The sequence below is a fragment of the Choristoneura fumiferana genome, chromosome 17 (genome assembly GCF_025370935.1).
Source record: "Choristoneura fumiferana chromosome 17, NRCan_CFum_1, whole genome shotgun sequence".
In the NCBI taxonomy this organism is placed as follows: domain Eukaryota; kingdom Metazoa; phylum Arthropoda; class Insecta; order Lepidoptera; family Tortricidae; genus Choristoneura; species Choristoneura fumiferana.
The window spans coordinates 58,385-73,684 of NC_133488.1; the positions used below are offsets into that span (position 1 = coordinate 58,385).

At 37.0% G+C, this 15,300-nt stretch overlaps 1 pseudogene; it reads right to left on the minus strand.

The window, feature by feature from the left end:
- The window catches only part of LOC141437260 (putative inorganic phosphate cotransporter), a 51,551-nt pseudogene extending 48,191 nt beyond the window's left edge, over nt 1–3,360 (minus strand).
- Between the last annotated feature and the right edge of the window lie 11,940 nt (nt 3,361–15,300).

Sequence of the window (15,300 nt, forward strand, 5' to 3'; positions counted from 1 at the left end):
AGTAACGCATCGTATGCGCACCGTTTTTACTGCATGCTCTCTACACCGCGGCTTAAAGTACGCAAACGGTGCGGAGCTGCAGTGACGTGCCGTAAACGTCAGGACTTTACCGCATATTTTCTACCAAAAGGCGTGACGTTTACGGCACTTCACTGCGATTCCGCACCGTCTGCGTATTTTGAGCAGCGGTGTGGAAGGCATGCGACAAAAACGGTGCGCATACGATGCGTCACTTCGATTCCGTACTGCCACAGTTTTTTAAGCAGCGTATGTAGGTACATATATCTATTTATTTGTTCCTCTCTAGCCTATAGGCTCGAGAGTCGTATACGACTGGACGGTTTTTAATATAATATGACGTATCATAAGCTTCGTCAAAACTGTCCGAGTGACAAAGGGTACTATTGAACCAATGAGGGCTATCGCTTATGAATTCGCCACTAGAGGCGCCAGTGTAGCGTGAGGTCTCCGAAATGCAAATCTCATAGTTCTTGGGTGAGTTACGCGGGTTTATTTATAATTAGAATAATTTTGTGAATATTTTTCAATATCTGAAATTTATTATGGCAAATATGCGTTCCGGGGCAATGAATGTCTGTGTTTTGAGACAGTTTTGTCTTTCGGAAACCTTTGTCCTCCCTTTTTTCCGAACAAAACGGGGACTATGCAACACTGTGGCATGCTCGATATTTTTATGGTACGGCTTTAAGGTGTATTAAATATGATTTTAATCTAAACTTTGTTTTCACGCCCGTAATAACAGACTTTGAAAGCCATACTTAAAAACCTCACGCAACAGTGTGCCATCTGGTGAGACAAAAAACGATAGCCCTCTGGCGTGGTCCACTGTGGAACCCTTTCGAAGAAATTATAGTGACATCGCATTTCTTGACAAGGCAATTTATTATGACACTTGCTGTAAGAGTGTTGGTGGGTCAGGAATCAAATAAAAAAAATATAATAAAAATAAATGATTCGAGTGTGCATAGAATTTCAAAATGGCGTATGTGAAAAAAACATTAATATAGGTAAAGGGGATTTACTATTTTTTATTGTAATAGTCTCAGTTATCAAAGCAGCTCATAATTAGCGAATCCCATATAATTAGTAGTTAGAACACTTTAAAGCTACCATTTTCACAGAAACTATAAAAAAAAACAATTGCCTTTACAAAACTAGAAAGAAGAGAACAAGTGTAAATTCGGTGGTCTAGACTTCTGTCAAGTAACTTGACTACGAGTATCAACAAAGGACCCATTACTGATTTTTTTTTTCTGGCCTTGATTTTGTTTTTTTATAGGAGAAAAACACGAGCAGGCGGGTCACTGGGAAAGCAATCACCGCCACCCATTGACTTCCATAAAATCTGAGTTACGGATGCGTTGTCGAGCTGAATAGGTGCCGACTGCTGAAGTTTAATTTCATTAACGTTATACAAAATTAAGGGGCAGTTTCACGACCCATTGATTAATTTTAATTGACGGATAAATGTGATGCCGTCTCCGTTGATTCGAACAAAATAAACAGAGACGGCCTTACATTCAATTTTATCCGTCAGATAAATTTAATCAATGGATGGTGAAAGAAACAGTGTCCTTTTTATTCTGTCATGGAAACGAAGCTAGAAGAATAGTTTAAAGTTATGCGCCAAATTTAGTTTGTTGACCTAAAACGTCATGCTATGGGTATGCCCGATAAACTTCTATCGATTCCGAAACATTATCTTTATCATTTATCAGTTCAGCAATAAAGATTGCGGGTTAATGGTAACAGTTTGAAAATAAGTTGTTAATCTTTCAAAAGTAAGACAGCCGGTGAAACTACTGGCACTTGAGGTATCCCATCTTAGGCCTCTAGGTTGGCAACGCGTCTGCAATACCCCTGGTGTTGCAGATGTTTATGGGCGGTGGTAATCTCTTACCATCAGGAGACCCACTTGCTTGTTTGCCATCTAGTCGAATTAAAAAAAAGTATTAAAGTACAATTACTAAATGAATCGTTTATAAACCACGAACGAAAAGAGGTTCGACTAGTTTTGTTCTTTTCGAATATATTATAAGTATTCCAGCAGGTATCGAGAAACAGATATTAATATCCCACTAATATAATATATATGAGAAAGTTTGTATGTCTGTTTGTTTGTTTGTTACTTCATCACGTCTTAAGCAGGCAGCGGCCGACGAAGTGCCAGAACCAATTATGGCGGCGTTTTATAATATGCCTAGGAATTTCATGATCTACCTAAACGGGCCAAATCATGAAATGGCGGCGTCTAATGATATGCCTAGGCATTTCATGATCTACCTTAATATCACTAGGCAAATCGTTAAACGTCCCTTAGCCAATTCATGAAATGGCGCTATTTCACGATATGCCTAGGAATTTCGTGATCTGGCGGATTTTACGATCGGCCGCCGACTATACCGAATTTACCTAATTATTATTTTATATTTTATTTCATATTTTGTATTTCAACTATTCTTGTAACTTTTGTGTATAACTATTATGTGTGTATTGAATAAACTTTTTTCATTAATTGATTCATTCATTTAAATCACTTCAATGGTTTAGACGTGATGAAATAACAAACAAATAAACAAACAAACAAACTTACAAACTTTCGCATATATAATATTAATGAGATTGCAATAATTTAGGGATATTCCCATTTTTCTGTTAAAATTTTAGTCCAAAAAAACTGTTAACTACAGTTAGCTCGAATAATTAGGAAAATGAAATGTCTTGATCAAAGTTTGTTTTAGTTACACAATACACGTCTTTTTTGGTCAGAGGTCTTCTTTGTTTTCCACATTACATCTGTTTGACATGTAAGTGTACCTATTTTGTTTAACTTCTGACACTTGAACGTAGAATTTTGCAATCAACTCATTAAACAAATGTTTGTTCTGGGATCGAACTCACGAATAACCCAGCCGTAAGCAAGGTTATGGAATCGACCGATAGAATTTTTGTATTTTTTATCAAAGTTGATAACCGTACAATGTATACGCATTTTTATAGTTTAACGATAACAGTCATATTGCATTTAGTTTTAAAATAATACAATAAAAAAAAACTTACCGGGCTTAGGCGCCCTATCCTGTTCAGCACAAACCATTTTAAAAACTTTAAAAAAAAAACACAAAAAGTCCAGTCACTTCAAATAAATCCTCACAAAAAATCGAGTCGAAAAACACAGTTATTTACAAAAAACTCGTATATTTTTTCAATTTTATTATTTCGATTCGTTTTACAATTTTTACTTTCGCTTTCAACACTCCGCCGCCGTGAGGAGACTAGCGAGGTTTTGCATTCGCTCAAGGCATTGCCGGTCGATCAGGAAGCGTGCGTCTGCGCCGGTTGCCGTTGACACTGTTTTTATATGACGATCGGGTTGATAGTGTGCGTTGATTTGCTATAACACCGCGCTGCGGGTTTACTTGAATATTATGGACGTAGCATTAGATTCGTATCATTTGCTTTGCTACTAATATTGTGAAAAAAGTTGATTGATCTGGATTAATTTTAAGTTCATTATTTTATTTTTCACGTTAGAAGGTAAGTAGTTAACTGTCTCAGGATCAAATAGGCTGCTTTTTAAAAGCTTTTATTTAGTTTCACGTCAGCTGAATATAAATAAAAATAATAAAATAATCTAAAACAGACGCCGTTATATTTTTACTTGCCTGTTATACTCACCAGCATAAATATTTAGGTATCTGCCACAGCGGAGCATGCAAAAATATCTGACACATCCTTCCGGCCATAGATATAGAGTCGTGTCAGATATTTATGCACGGTTGTTGTGTCAGATATTAGTGCTGGTGACTGTACCATAATAATACAGTAGCTAGTGCGGATACTGCAGTTCTCATGACTACAACCTTACCATCGCAGAGCAACGAATAAATTATAACAATACCTTTAACAGCAAATGTTGAGTTTTTACTACCATTCACCACAACACGGGTCTGTTTTTGTGTCAACAACGATAATCATCATCTTTATCATATCAGTCATACGTCCACTTTTGAACATAGGCCTTTTTTTTATTGAGCCTCCTGATGGTAAGAGATCGCCACCGCCGATAATAATCTGCAACACCAGGGGTATTGCAGATGCGTTGTCAACCTAGAGGCCTAAGATGGGATACCTCAAGTGCCAGTAATTTCACCGGATGTCTTATTCTCCACGCCGAAACACCCAGCTTGCTCTGTTACTGCTGCTTCACGGCAGGATTAGCGAGCAAGATGGTGGTAGCAATCCGGGTGGACCTTGCACTAGGTCCTACCACCTGCAAATCCAACACTTCCCCCATGGAGCTCCAGTTGCTTCGGTAAGAAGGGGCCTGCATCCACCGTGAACCCGCTGCTTTAACCAGGTACCCGTCCATCATGTTGGTGGACGTCTTAGACTACGCTTGCCGATCTGCGGTCTCCATTTGAAAACTTTTTGGTCCCAATGGCCATCTGCTGAAAAATATAGTTTCATCATAATATCCTTCCTTCCGTGTCTTAGCTCAAAATGCTCGTAGCACGAGGGGTTTGGGTTTTTAAAATACTTGAAATAACCCACTATTATAATTTGCGCTCTTATCTTTATAGCAGCAGTGTTGTGCTATCGGTATTTGTACCTACTTGCAGTTAATGCATTTAACCGACTTGCAATAAGGAAGATTTTACTTGGTGAAATAAAATTTTACAGCCTTATCTATAAATACTCACCCGTTTATTAGTTAATTAAATTATAATTAACTTACACTGACTTTATTTATTGTTTTTTTTTTTGCATTGTCATCTAAACCAGGTACAGTCGTGGAAACTGATTTGCGTACGTGGGTGGAACCTTTTCACAATCACTCTAACTATTATTTCTTTGGCAGCTGCATTGTACAATAATATCGAGCTTAAAAGCACAAAGTTTCCACCCCTATACGCGATTCAGTTTACGAATGGGACAAATACAAATTTGGTGGGTGGTACAAATATAAATTTTAATTCAATTTAAGACTTAAAAACGAATTACAAAGCTTATCTTTATTTAGCCATTTTTTTAATCCTTCAAGCAAAAAGTTCGTAAAGTTGTCAAAGATTTAAGAACTTTATACGAGAGACGAATTTAAACTGGCAAAGTGGTCGTTTATCAACGGATTTTGTTTCGGGCATAGTTAATTGTTCTAATTAGTCTGAGCTGCTCTAGAAAGGGACGGTTTATTTAAAGGATTAGAGACGAAACTCGATTTCACGTCCTCGGAGAAAGTAGTTTTTTAATTTATTCTCCAGAAGAAACTAGTTCATGTTGAAAATCGGTGAAGTGCGAGTCCGTCCACCTTTTAAGCTCTAATCCTACCGCCGGCAAGTAGCCATAATAGAGAGTATTCTTAAGTATGACTTTATCGCTTTTGTCGTCGAGCTACATTTTACAAGCTTTTATTTGGTTTCACCTGTCCAGTTGTCTGTAATCAAAACTTGCAAGCTAAATTCGACCAACTTCCAGTGGTTAGATTGACTTGAAATTTGGTATACTTATGTAAATTACGCAACAATAAATAATCTGGTAGTGAAATTCTGATACTCCGGCCAGGATCGTCTCCACAGGACGGAACTCTTCAATGGTTAATGGCATCGACTTGAATTTAGGCATGCAAATGTAGTTTGGGCGACAATACAAGTACAATCAACAAAAAGTACAGTCAGCAAAAAAAACTTCTGTTAGAAATAAAACTCTTTTAGTTCATTGATATGAACCTCCGCAAAGTAACGTCGGTTTCAATAGATTTATACACTCTTATCACTTTTCGTAAAACAAGCTGTTTAAGTACACCTAACAGACTCTAGACGTGTCTTACGATACCTCATTGATAAGCTTGTCGTGTCTAAATACAGGAAATGTCTTATCAGCTTTATTAACTGTCCTTGAATAGCCTTTGATGACCATTAGCAGGTCACCACCAGGATAACACAGCAGATGACCGGCCTACAGGAAAATATTAGGAGTGACTTTGTTACTTCCTGTATGTTACTCGATACTAGCATCAAAAGTTATTGACTAGCTTTTGCCCAGGACTCTGTCTGCAGAAAATTCATTTATCTCTATCTTTTATATTGTAATACCACTGGAATGACTCATATTCAAGCAATAACGTTTCATTTTTGATTAAAACTCTATACCTTATGTTCTTCTCAGAGTTTCAAACTATCTTCATACCAAATTTCATTTCAATTTGTTTAGCGGTTTAAGCATGAAAAGGTAACAGACAGACATACTTTCGCATTTATAATACTGGCTCTGGCCCGCGACTCCGTCCGTGAATAATTTTTGTTTGTTTGTTTATTAAGGTTTACTGTGTACTAAAAGGAAAATCAAAAAGGTTACAGAAAAAAGTAGTGTTAAGTACAAAGGCGGACTTATCCCTGATGGGATCTCTGCCAGACAACCTTTGAGTGGTAGAGAAGAGCATCGTTTTTTATTTTTACGCGATAAAATATATCCTATGTCCTTTTGAGTGTCCTAAACTATGTTCGAATACCAAATTTCATTTAAATTGGTTTCTCCGTTTAAAATGTGAGAAGTTAAAAACCGACACACTTCATAGGTTAGTTTTATGGTTCACTACTCTTTCGAGACTAACGTTTGGCAACCTGATTCATTTCGCAACCGTTTAATATTTCTGAAACTGTAAATAATACTTGACAACCGGATGCCTAAGTGGTTAGAGAACCTGAATACAAAGCTGAGGTCCCGGGTTCGAATCCCGGCCGGTGCAGATATTTGTATGAATAATACGAATGTTTGATCTCAGGTCGTGGATGCTTAATATGTTTTTAAGTATGTATTAATCTATATTAGTATGTTTATCCGTTGCCTAGTGTCGATAGTACAAGCTTTCCTTAGTTTGGAACTAGGTCAATTGGTGTCAAGTGTCCCATGATATTTATTTTTTTATATTTATTTAATATTTCAGGGCTTTTTTAATACTAACCTATCCTAACACAAAGAGTTCTACACGATGGAATTGAAATAAATCCTGCAATATTTACAGTTTTAGAGTTTGCCAAATGAAATGTTGCGAAACGTTAGTTGCGAAATTAACGGATACTTTTTTTTTATTCGACTGGATGGCAAACGAGCAAGTGGGTCTCTTGATGGAAAGATATCACCACCGCCCATAGATACCTGCAATACCAGAAATTAATAATATATATATTTTTTTATTAATTTTATCCCGTGATATTAGACAGTTCACGCGGGATAAATGTATTCCTTGCAGACTGAGTCAGTATTAAAATACATAACAGTTCGTCTAATGACTTCTTATCTATAAAAAAACCTAACTCGAGGAAAATAATAGACGATAACTAAATCGTTGCCTTGAGTCTACGTTTATGATCAGTATCAAAGTGGAGTATTTTATACAACGAGTTTTTTTCCTGTGCCCAGAAGTGGAACACTTTATGAGCCAAACATGTTCATAATGAACTACAAGGGTGAAGCGTGACGAGTGTGTGAGCAGTGGCCATCTTCCGGCTGATGATACTGATATTCAAGTCAAACCACTTAGCTTTCACGACTTTTGTCGTTTTCATTTAATCTCAAAATATTCCTTACAACTTTTGAAAAAATCGTAAACATCAAAAAATTATAAAATCATAGCGTTTCATGTTTCCACACCACGGAACTTGGCGGTTCAAGTTTGTTTGACCTATAAATGTTTGAGTGGATCTTAATAAACAAGACGTCAAAAGTAACGGCGGCAAGTTTTATCTGCGTTTTGCGTAAATTAGTATTTTTGAATTTGTATAAAAGAAAGTCGTGGTGGCATTGTGGTTTGACCTATGGCCTCTTATGCTGAGGATTGTGGGTTCGAACTCTAGCTCGCACCGTTGAGATTTTTACAAATCATTTGCGAAATGGCATATTTGATGTTTTCCATGAGGTTTGCGGCGAAGGAATTCTGTTCGCAGATGCGAAGAAATCCAATGGTGTTGGTGAATTTCTTCTTCTTCTTCTTCACGTGTTGATGGCTTCACTCGTTCAAAGCATATCTCATAGACATATGTCCCTACTCTCTTCAGGAGTTTATGGAATAGGAACTAGGCGATCCACATTTATGGAATATTAAATAATATAAGTAGGTATAATAAATGTAAGATATGTATAGATGTAAGATATGTTAATGTTTTATAAATATGTAATAAAAGAATTATGTTAATAAATATAAATGTTGCTACGCCCTTGTAGGGTCCATGTTTGTACTGGCTATAATTAAGAATATCTTATAAATATCTTATAAATACCATGGTTGCAATAAATAAATAAATAAATAAATAAATAAATAAAGTATCCGCGACCAGAAAGTAGCGGTGCTTATAGCCCTGTCCGTTGTACCACGGAAGTCTCGCTCAGTACAGGTGGATGGCCATGCTGGGGTCCTGCCCCTGCATTTGATGTCCTCATCAAATGCGACATGCTCTGGGAAGCCGTCCCACAGCCACACTGGGTGTTTCAGTTTTTCTGGAAGCCCTACTTTGCAAGGTTTTCCTTACACCGGCCAACCTGAGTGCGAAGTCTATTAAGGGATTTCCAGGTTGACCATGGTTGTTTGGCCCCAGCTGGTAGCGACTCTGCAGGACTCACAAACCTATCAGGCGGGGCACGCGTGGTTCTCCACCGTGAGAGTCTGTTGCTGGATGGGGAATCTGAGATAGGGGTGGTGGCACTCAAAAAACGAACTGTGAATTTCTTGATCTGAGCACATTCATCTTCATCAGCCGCGGCTGTCTTCCACGGAAGACACTTGCTGAACAAAGCCCCCCCTTAGAACGCCACAATGAACGACAACCCGTCACTTGCATTCCACTGTTTGCCAGAAATTCTCACGATATCGTGAGTCCATCTAGTGGGAGGCCTGCACACACTATTTTTCTTATATCGATAAGGAGCCCCACGCAGCGTGATATATAACGAAATATTAAAAAAGCTTGTAAAACAGATGTAAATATTTTTCGACAAAAGCAATCCAAATATTCGTAAATATCAGAAAGCCAGCGTTTCGTTATAAATACTATAGGAGACCTTTCTCATTCCTTGTCTCACTTTTGATCTTTTGGGCAAAGGTCTTTTGGGAAAATGAACGACGCAAGTAAACTGGCAATAGATTCCTACGAGCCATAACCATAGCTTTGTGGCACGACAAAAACCACTGCTAAGAGGGTCTTACAGGCAAATATAGGTCAGCTCAAAGTAGCGGACCCAACTTAAAGGTGCAGGTGGAGAAGTACAGATGACTCAATTAATATCATTAGCTTTAGTAGAAGCTTGATCGGGAATTCGGGAATAATCGTGTATTTTTGTTTCATATGCGTGTCTTTTGTGAAAGCGAATTTTGTTTCTTTTTTTCAACTCTTTCTGTTTCACTGTTGCACTAGTGCGAGGCCGGAGCGGGTCTCTACTTTATAATAATCACTAGCATTCCCCGTGTCACCTTTTTTAAAACTTGCATTCATTTATAAACGTGATAGCACTAATTTGCGTGACTCTAATGCGTGTGTGTATCGCGTGATGGCAACAAACTATTAACTTATCAGTTCCATATCATTAATGACATATGTCATTAATGATATAATGTCATGTTATATGCCATATTATTCTAACTGCTATACAAATAAAACAGTAATATTTCTGACTGACAACGTAATCCTAAACTAGTGAAATAAGCTTATTTGTTCAAATCAGGAAAAAAAAATATTTATGACCTCTTGCTTGCTTAAAAGAGAATCGATTGCTTGAGAGAGATTCTATGAAATTTTACATTGGGTCAAGTAACTACTTAGGCCATTTTTATAAAGAATCCGTACCCCTTAAGGAAACACTTTTATAGGATTGTTTTGTTTTCGTTCCCTTAGAACCGAGAATAAACATTCGTATTATTCATACAAATATCTGCCTCGGCTGGGAATCGAGCCCGGAACCTTAAGCTTCGCAGGCAGCTTCGCTAACCACTTGGCCATCCGGTTGTTATAGATATCTCTTAGAACCACCAGTTTGCGATATTTTCTCATCTTTTTTATTTTCATTGTGAATTCCGTGGAGCATAATCTAGATACATAATATTCCAGTCCTTATTTTTAAAATTGAACTCAGAATGGGAGTCAGATTTGCCCCACCGACTGATTGGGCAGTCATCCTCCAATGGAGCAATCAAACTGCAATCAGTAATCAACGAAATCATGCATGCAGTTCATAGCGAAGCGAGAAAACGTAAAAAAATGACCAAATCCGATCCGGACGCACACACGGCGCTTCGTACTAACAAGCGATGCAAAAGAGGGTTATTTTTATTTTTATAGAGTTCTGCAGTCCAAAGGGCAAAAAAAACAGGCGATAAATAATATTTTTGCCAACAAAAAGGTTGAACATTATGTAATTAGCAAAAAAAAATCTATGCCATACTCTTTTTTATGTAGGAGGGGGAATATGAACATGGGGGTCACCCTTAGAGCAACGCGGGCTTCCTACCGGAAGGGAGTAGCCTTAGCGGTAGATTAACCTTTAAAATAGTTCTGGCGTTTGTTGCGGGGGGAAATGTGGACACAAGTGCCGTTCCGCACACTTACATAAATAAATAAATAAATAAATATCACGGGACAATTCACACCAATTGACCTAGTCCCAAAGTAAGCTTAGCAAAGCTTGTGTTATGGGTACTAAGCAACGGATAAATATAATTATATAGATAGATACATACTTAAATAAATAGTAAACACCAAGACCCGAGAACAAACATTCGTATTTTCATACAAATATCTGCCCCGACACGGGAATCGAACCCGGACCTCAAGCTTCGTAGTCAGGTTCTCTAACCACTAGGCCATCTGGTCGTCTAACTTACATGCAGAAACAAAACTGCCAACTGACTGTAATGACGACGTTAACACATAAATAATCCAACAATACACTAATAATTCGTGTACAGATGACTCAAAACTCACACATTGACAGTAACATCCCTAACTTGTTCATCGACGAAAAGTTGGATTTATCGCTTGACCGATCCAAAATTTGTACGGATTAGCGGATTCGATGTTGGTAAACGAATCCGACAATAATATACGACTTTGTTGTTTAAATGTAATTTAATAGCAATAATACGATAACAATTTACTTACATAATGAAATGTAACACCATCTTTTTGCAAGCTTGATGTCCCAGATCTCTTTTTACAGCAGAAGATTGAACAATTCGGCATTTTTAGCACTGCAGCGTTCACTCGCGCGCCTTGTTTTATAAAATTCGCATGCCCAGTTGGGCTTGTACTTTGACAGAGGGGAACGTGGCGTATGGCTACTCCCTTCCGTAGGAAGCCCGCGCTGCTCTAAGGGGTCACCTGACAGGATGCAATCACCGCCGCTCATAGACACCCACAACCCGAAGGTGGTGCGTTGCCGGCCCTTTTGAGAGATTGATAAGCTCGTTTAGTAAAGATCCCTAAATTGTAGCGAATATTTTGCTAAGACGAGGGGCTGTGCTAACACTGGATATTCATAAATAGGTACCTACATATTTTTACGGAACTCGTTTTGTAGGGTTCCGGAGCCAAAATGGTAAAAACGGAACCCTTATAGTTTCGCCATGTCTGTCTGTCTGTCTGTCTGACCGTCCGTCCGCGGCTTTGCTCAGGGTCACTCAGAGACTATCAATGCTAGAAAGCTGTAATTTTTCACGGATATATATGTAAAGTATGCCGACAAAATGGTACAATAAAAAACTTAAAAAAAATTTTTTGTAGGGTACCTGCCATAGACGTAAAGTGGGGGTGATTTTTTTTCTCATGTAACCCTTTAGTGTGGGATATCGTTGGATAGGTCTTTTAAAACCATTAGGGGTTTGCTAAGACGATTTTTCGATTCAGCGATTTGTTTGCGAAATATTCAACTTTAAAGTGCAAATTTTCATTAAAATCGAGCGTCCCCCCCCTCTAAAATCTAAACCGGTGGGTGGAAAAATTTGAAAAAATTCAGGATATAGTAAGCATATCAAACTTTCAAGAGAAAACTATAACAGTTAAGTTTACTTGAGAATTATTAGTAGTTTAAGAGTAAATAGCAGCCTAAGGTATAAAATATACCTAAACTATGGAAGATTCCGTATAAAATACGAAATTCTTAGAAAAATATTAATTATTTTTTCGTACTGGCTACGGAACCCTATTTTGGGCACGTCCGACACGCTCTTGGCCGGTTTTTTAACGTTTGACATTAGTCATTCTTGCGATTGGCTCGTTTTGTTACCTGTTGAACAATCACAAAGTTGTCAAATGACCTCAACTAGCCTGCTACAAGAACTCTTATAGGTTTAGCTGTTTCATCCAATCTGTGTTTTTTCCCGTTCAGGCAAATAGGGTTATCCTTTTCATATAATACGATAACGTCGATGAAATAAGGTGGGAGCAGTTTCAGACGCTTATACATAAAGTGATCATACAATAACATAGTATATTCTCACATGCATACCCATACTAATATTATAAATGCGAAAGTGTGTGTGTTTGATTTTTTGTATGTTTGTCCGTCTTTCAAGTTGAAACGAAGCGACGGACATAGAGATAATTTATGGGCCAGAAAGTGACATAGGCTACTTTTAATCCCGGAAAATGCATAGTTCCCGAGGGAACCGCGCGATAACCGAATTCCACGCGGGCAAAGCCGCGGGAAAAAGCTAGTAATAACATATTCTCACACCCATACTTATTATTATAAGTGTGAAAGTGTGTGTGTGTTTGTATGTTTGTCCGTCTTTGACGTCGAAACAGAGCGATGAATCGACGTGATTTTTGGCATAGAGATAGTTTATGGGCCAGAGAGTGACATAGGCTACTTTTAATCTTGTAAAAGTGCATAGTTCCCGAGGGAAAAGCGCGCGATAGCCGAATTCCACGCGGGCGAAGCCGCGGGAAAAAGCTAGTAATAACATTATTCTCACATAAGTTATAAAACAGGCGAATTCTAGCAGCAAATAAAGACCATTATTATAAAAGACCACATTTATTTTTTGTTTATTTATACAAACCAATTAAAATTAAAGCTTTAAAGTTAGAACAATCTAGCCAAGTGCGAGTCTGACTCGCGCACCGAGGACTCCGAAGATACATTTACATATATCTGAATATCCAGTGTTCGCTGAGCCCCTATCCTAAGCAACGTGTACGCAAGCTCTGCCCAGCAGCAGCAGTAGGATGTGAGACTGGGACAACGATTATGATGATAAGGCCAAAATTCTATAGTATTCACAAGTAAGAATCTTAAGATTTCATTTTCATTCATTTTCAGAGTTTTCCTTTTAAGGTCGAAAATGTTGTTGCACTTTACATTATGTGGTGTATGTTGCTCATAATAAACCTGTAGGAAATTAAAAAAAAAGATAAACATATCATTAGGTGCTAGCTGAAGAAGTATGAAAAATAGTTACGTTGTATTCTAAGACCTACCGAATATACACAAAAAAACATAAAAATCGGTCAAGTCGTTTCGGAGGAGTTTGGTTACAAGCACTGACAAGCAAGCAAGCAAGTGACACGGTACCTTTGTATATTAGATTGATTATAATTATATATTTATACCATATTGTATTGCTCGGAAAACTGTCAAAAGTAACATTTCGCTAGATTGATGACCTTGACAACTTCACTGTCATCATACAAGGCTTAAATTATAATATCAAAAAAATCAGAATAAGTGTCTGTCAAAAATTTGATTTTTAATACAAACTTCTTTTGTTAACTGTACTTGGCATTGTCACCCAACTAATATGCAGAAGTATACCAAATTCTAGGTCAATCCGAACACCGGAACTGGGTCAAAATTAACTTGCAATATTTGACCTAACATGAACAATAACAGAGAGCTATGTTTGGAGTTTCTTTGCGCGATAGAATCCGGAATACGGCAGTTCGTCGAAGAACTAGTCACCGACATAGCTGGAAATAGTTACAAGTCACAAGGAGCAAAATGGTGTATTTACGGCGAGGGCGTACAATGGCCTGCATAAGTGGATGGACACCTTACGTTCTATAATCGTTTGAACACGAGAGTTGACGATTTGGTTAGGTGTTCACAAGAAATGAACTAGATGGCGCTGTTAAACAGTTATTATGATATGATCGATATTTTATCCCCGTAACAGCAATGTGCCGATAGCTGAGTTAGTCGGCTGCTTAGATAAACTCGTAAATGATCATAAGTTCGTATCCTACATATCAGAATTGTTTTTTGTTCTTATTTTTTATTTTTAAGTTTCTATTTTAATTTTGTAGATAACTGATATGGAAATAAAAAAAAACTGAAAAAAGGATAACGTTGCAACAGAAATAATACACGTTTTGAAGTTTAAAACATAAAATTTTTATTCCTAAAACAATATTTCTATTCATTAAATATTGACGCAGTTATTATATACTATAATATATTAATTAAATAACTGAAAACCAGAAAGTAGTTTGCGCAGAATACAGAGTAGAATCGATTACACTATGTTTTAAATCAGGTAGTGTTAGAGTTTTTAAATCCTTTTTTTATTGTGTCCAGTCTAAATATTACGAATTCATACGCCAATTAAATGTTTTAGGGATGTTTCAACAACTAACTTAAAATAAAATGAAAAAATATTTTCTGTGTGTCGTGTGAGGTTTTCAGTTATTTTATTAGCACCTGATCAAAAGTTGTATTTTAACATTTTATTGAGGTATTAGCTTAAGTATTCATTTCCGATTCTGGAAAGAGGATTGAAGCCGAACCACAATAAAAAAATAGTATTTGAAAGTAAATTATACCTGAGACCGGGTTATCATAAGACTCGTACGCGTTATAAACTATAATAATTGAAGTTTTCCAGTTTTAAACATTTACTTATCAATAATTGATGGCGTAGATCCACTGTAGTGTGTTACTGACAGTTATAATAAGATTACAGTCATATATTGAACTTTCACACTTATATCACATAAGTAAACAAAACTATCAAGGTATAATTAAAAGTTTTGTTCATAATAATCAAATAATTACTTTTCATAACAAAGTGATACCTACAGGATCACAAATAAAGATAAATATTTTGGTTCATATAATACAGTGTGCTAGGAAATCAGATGCGGATATTTTAAGGATCGATTATTTGCATCGTCGTTAATTGGTTTCAATTAAATTAAATTAAAAAAAATACAGTTAATTTAATGTTAATGCGAGGATGAATTTTTTTGAACGGAATGGTATTTTTGTATGAAGCAAAAAAATATTACCACACTA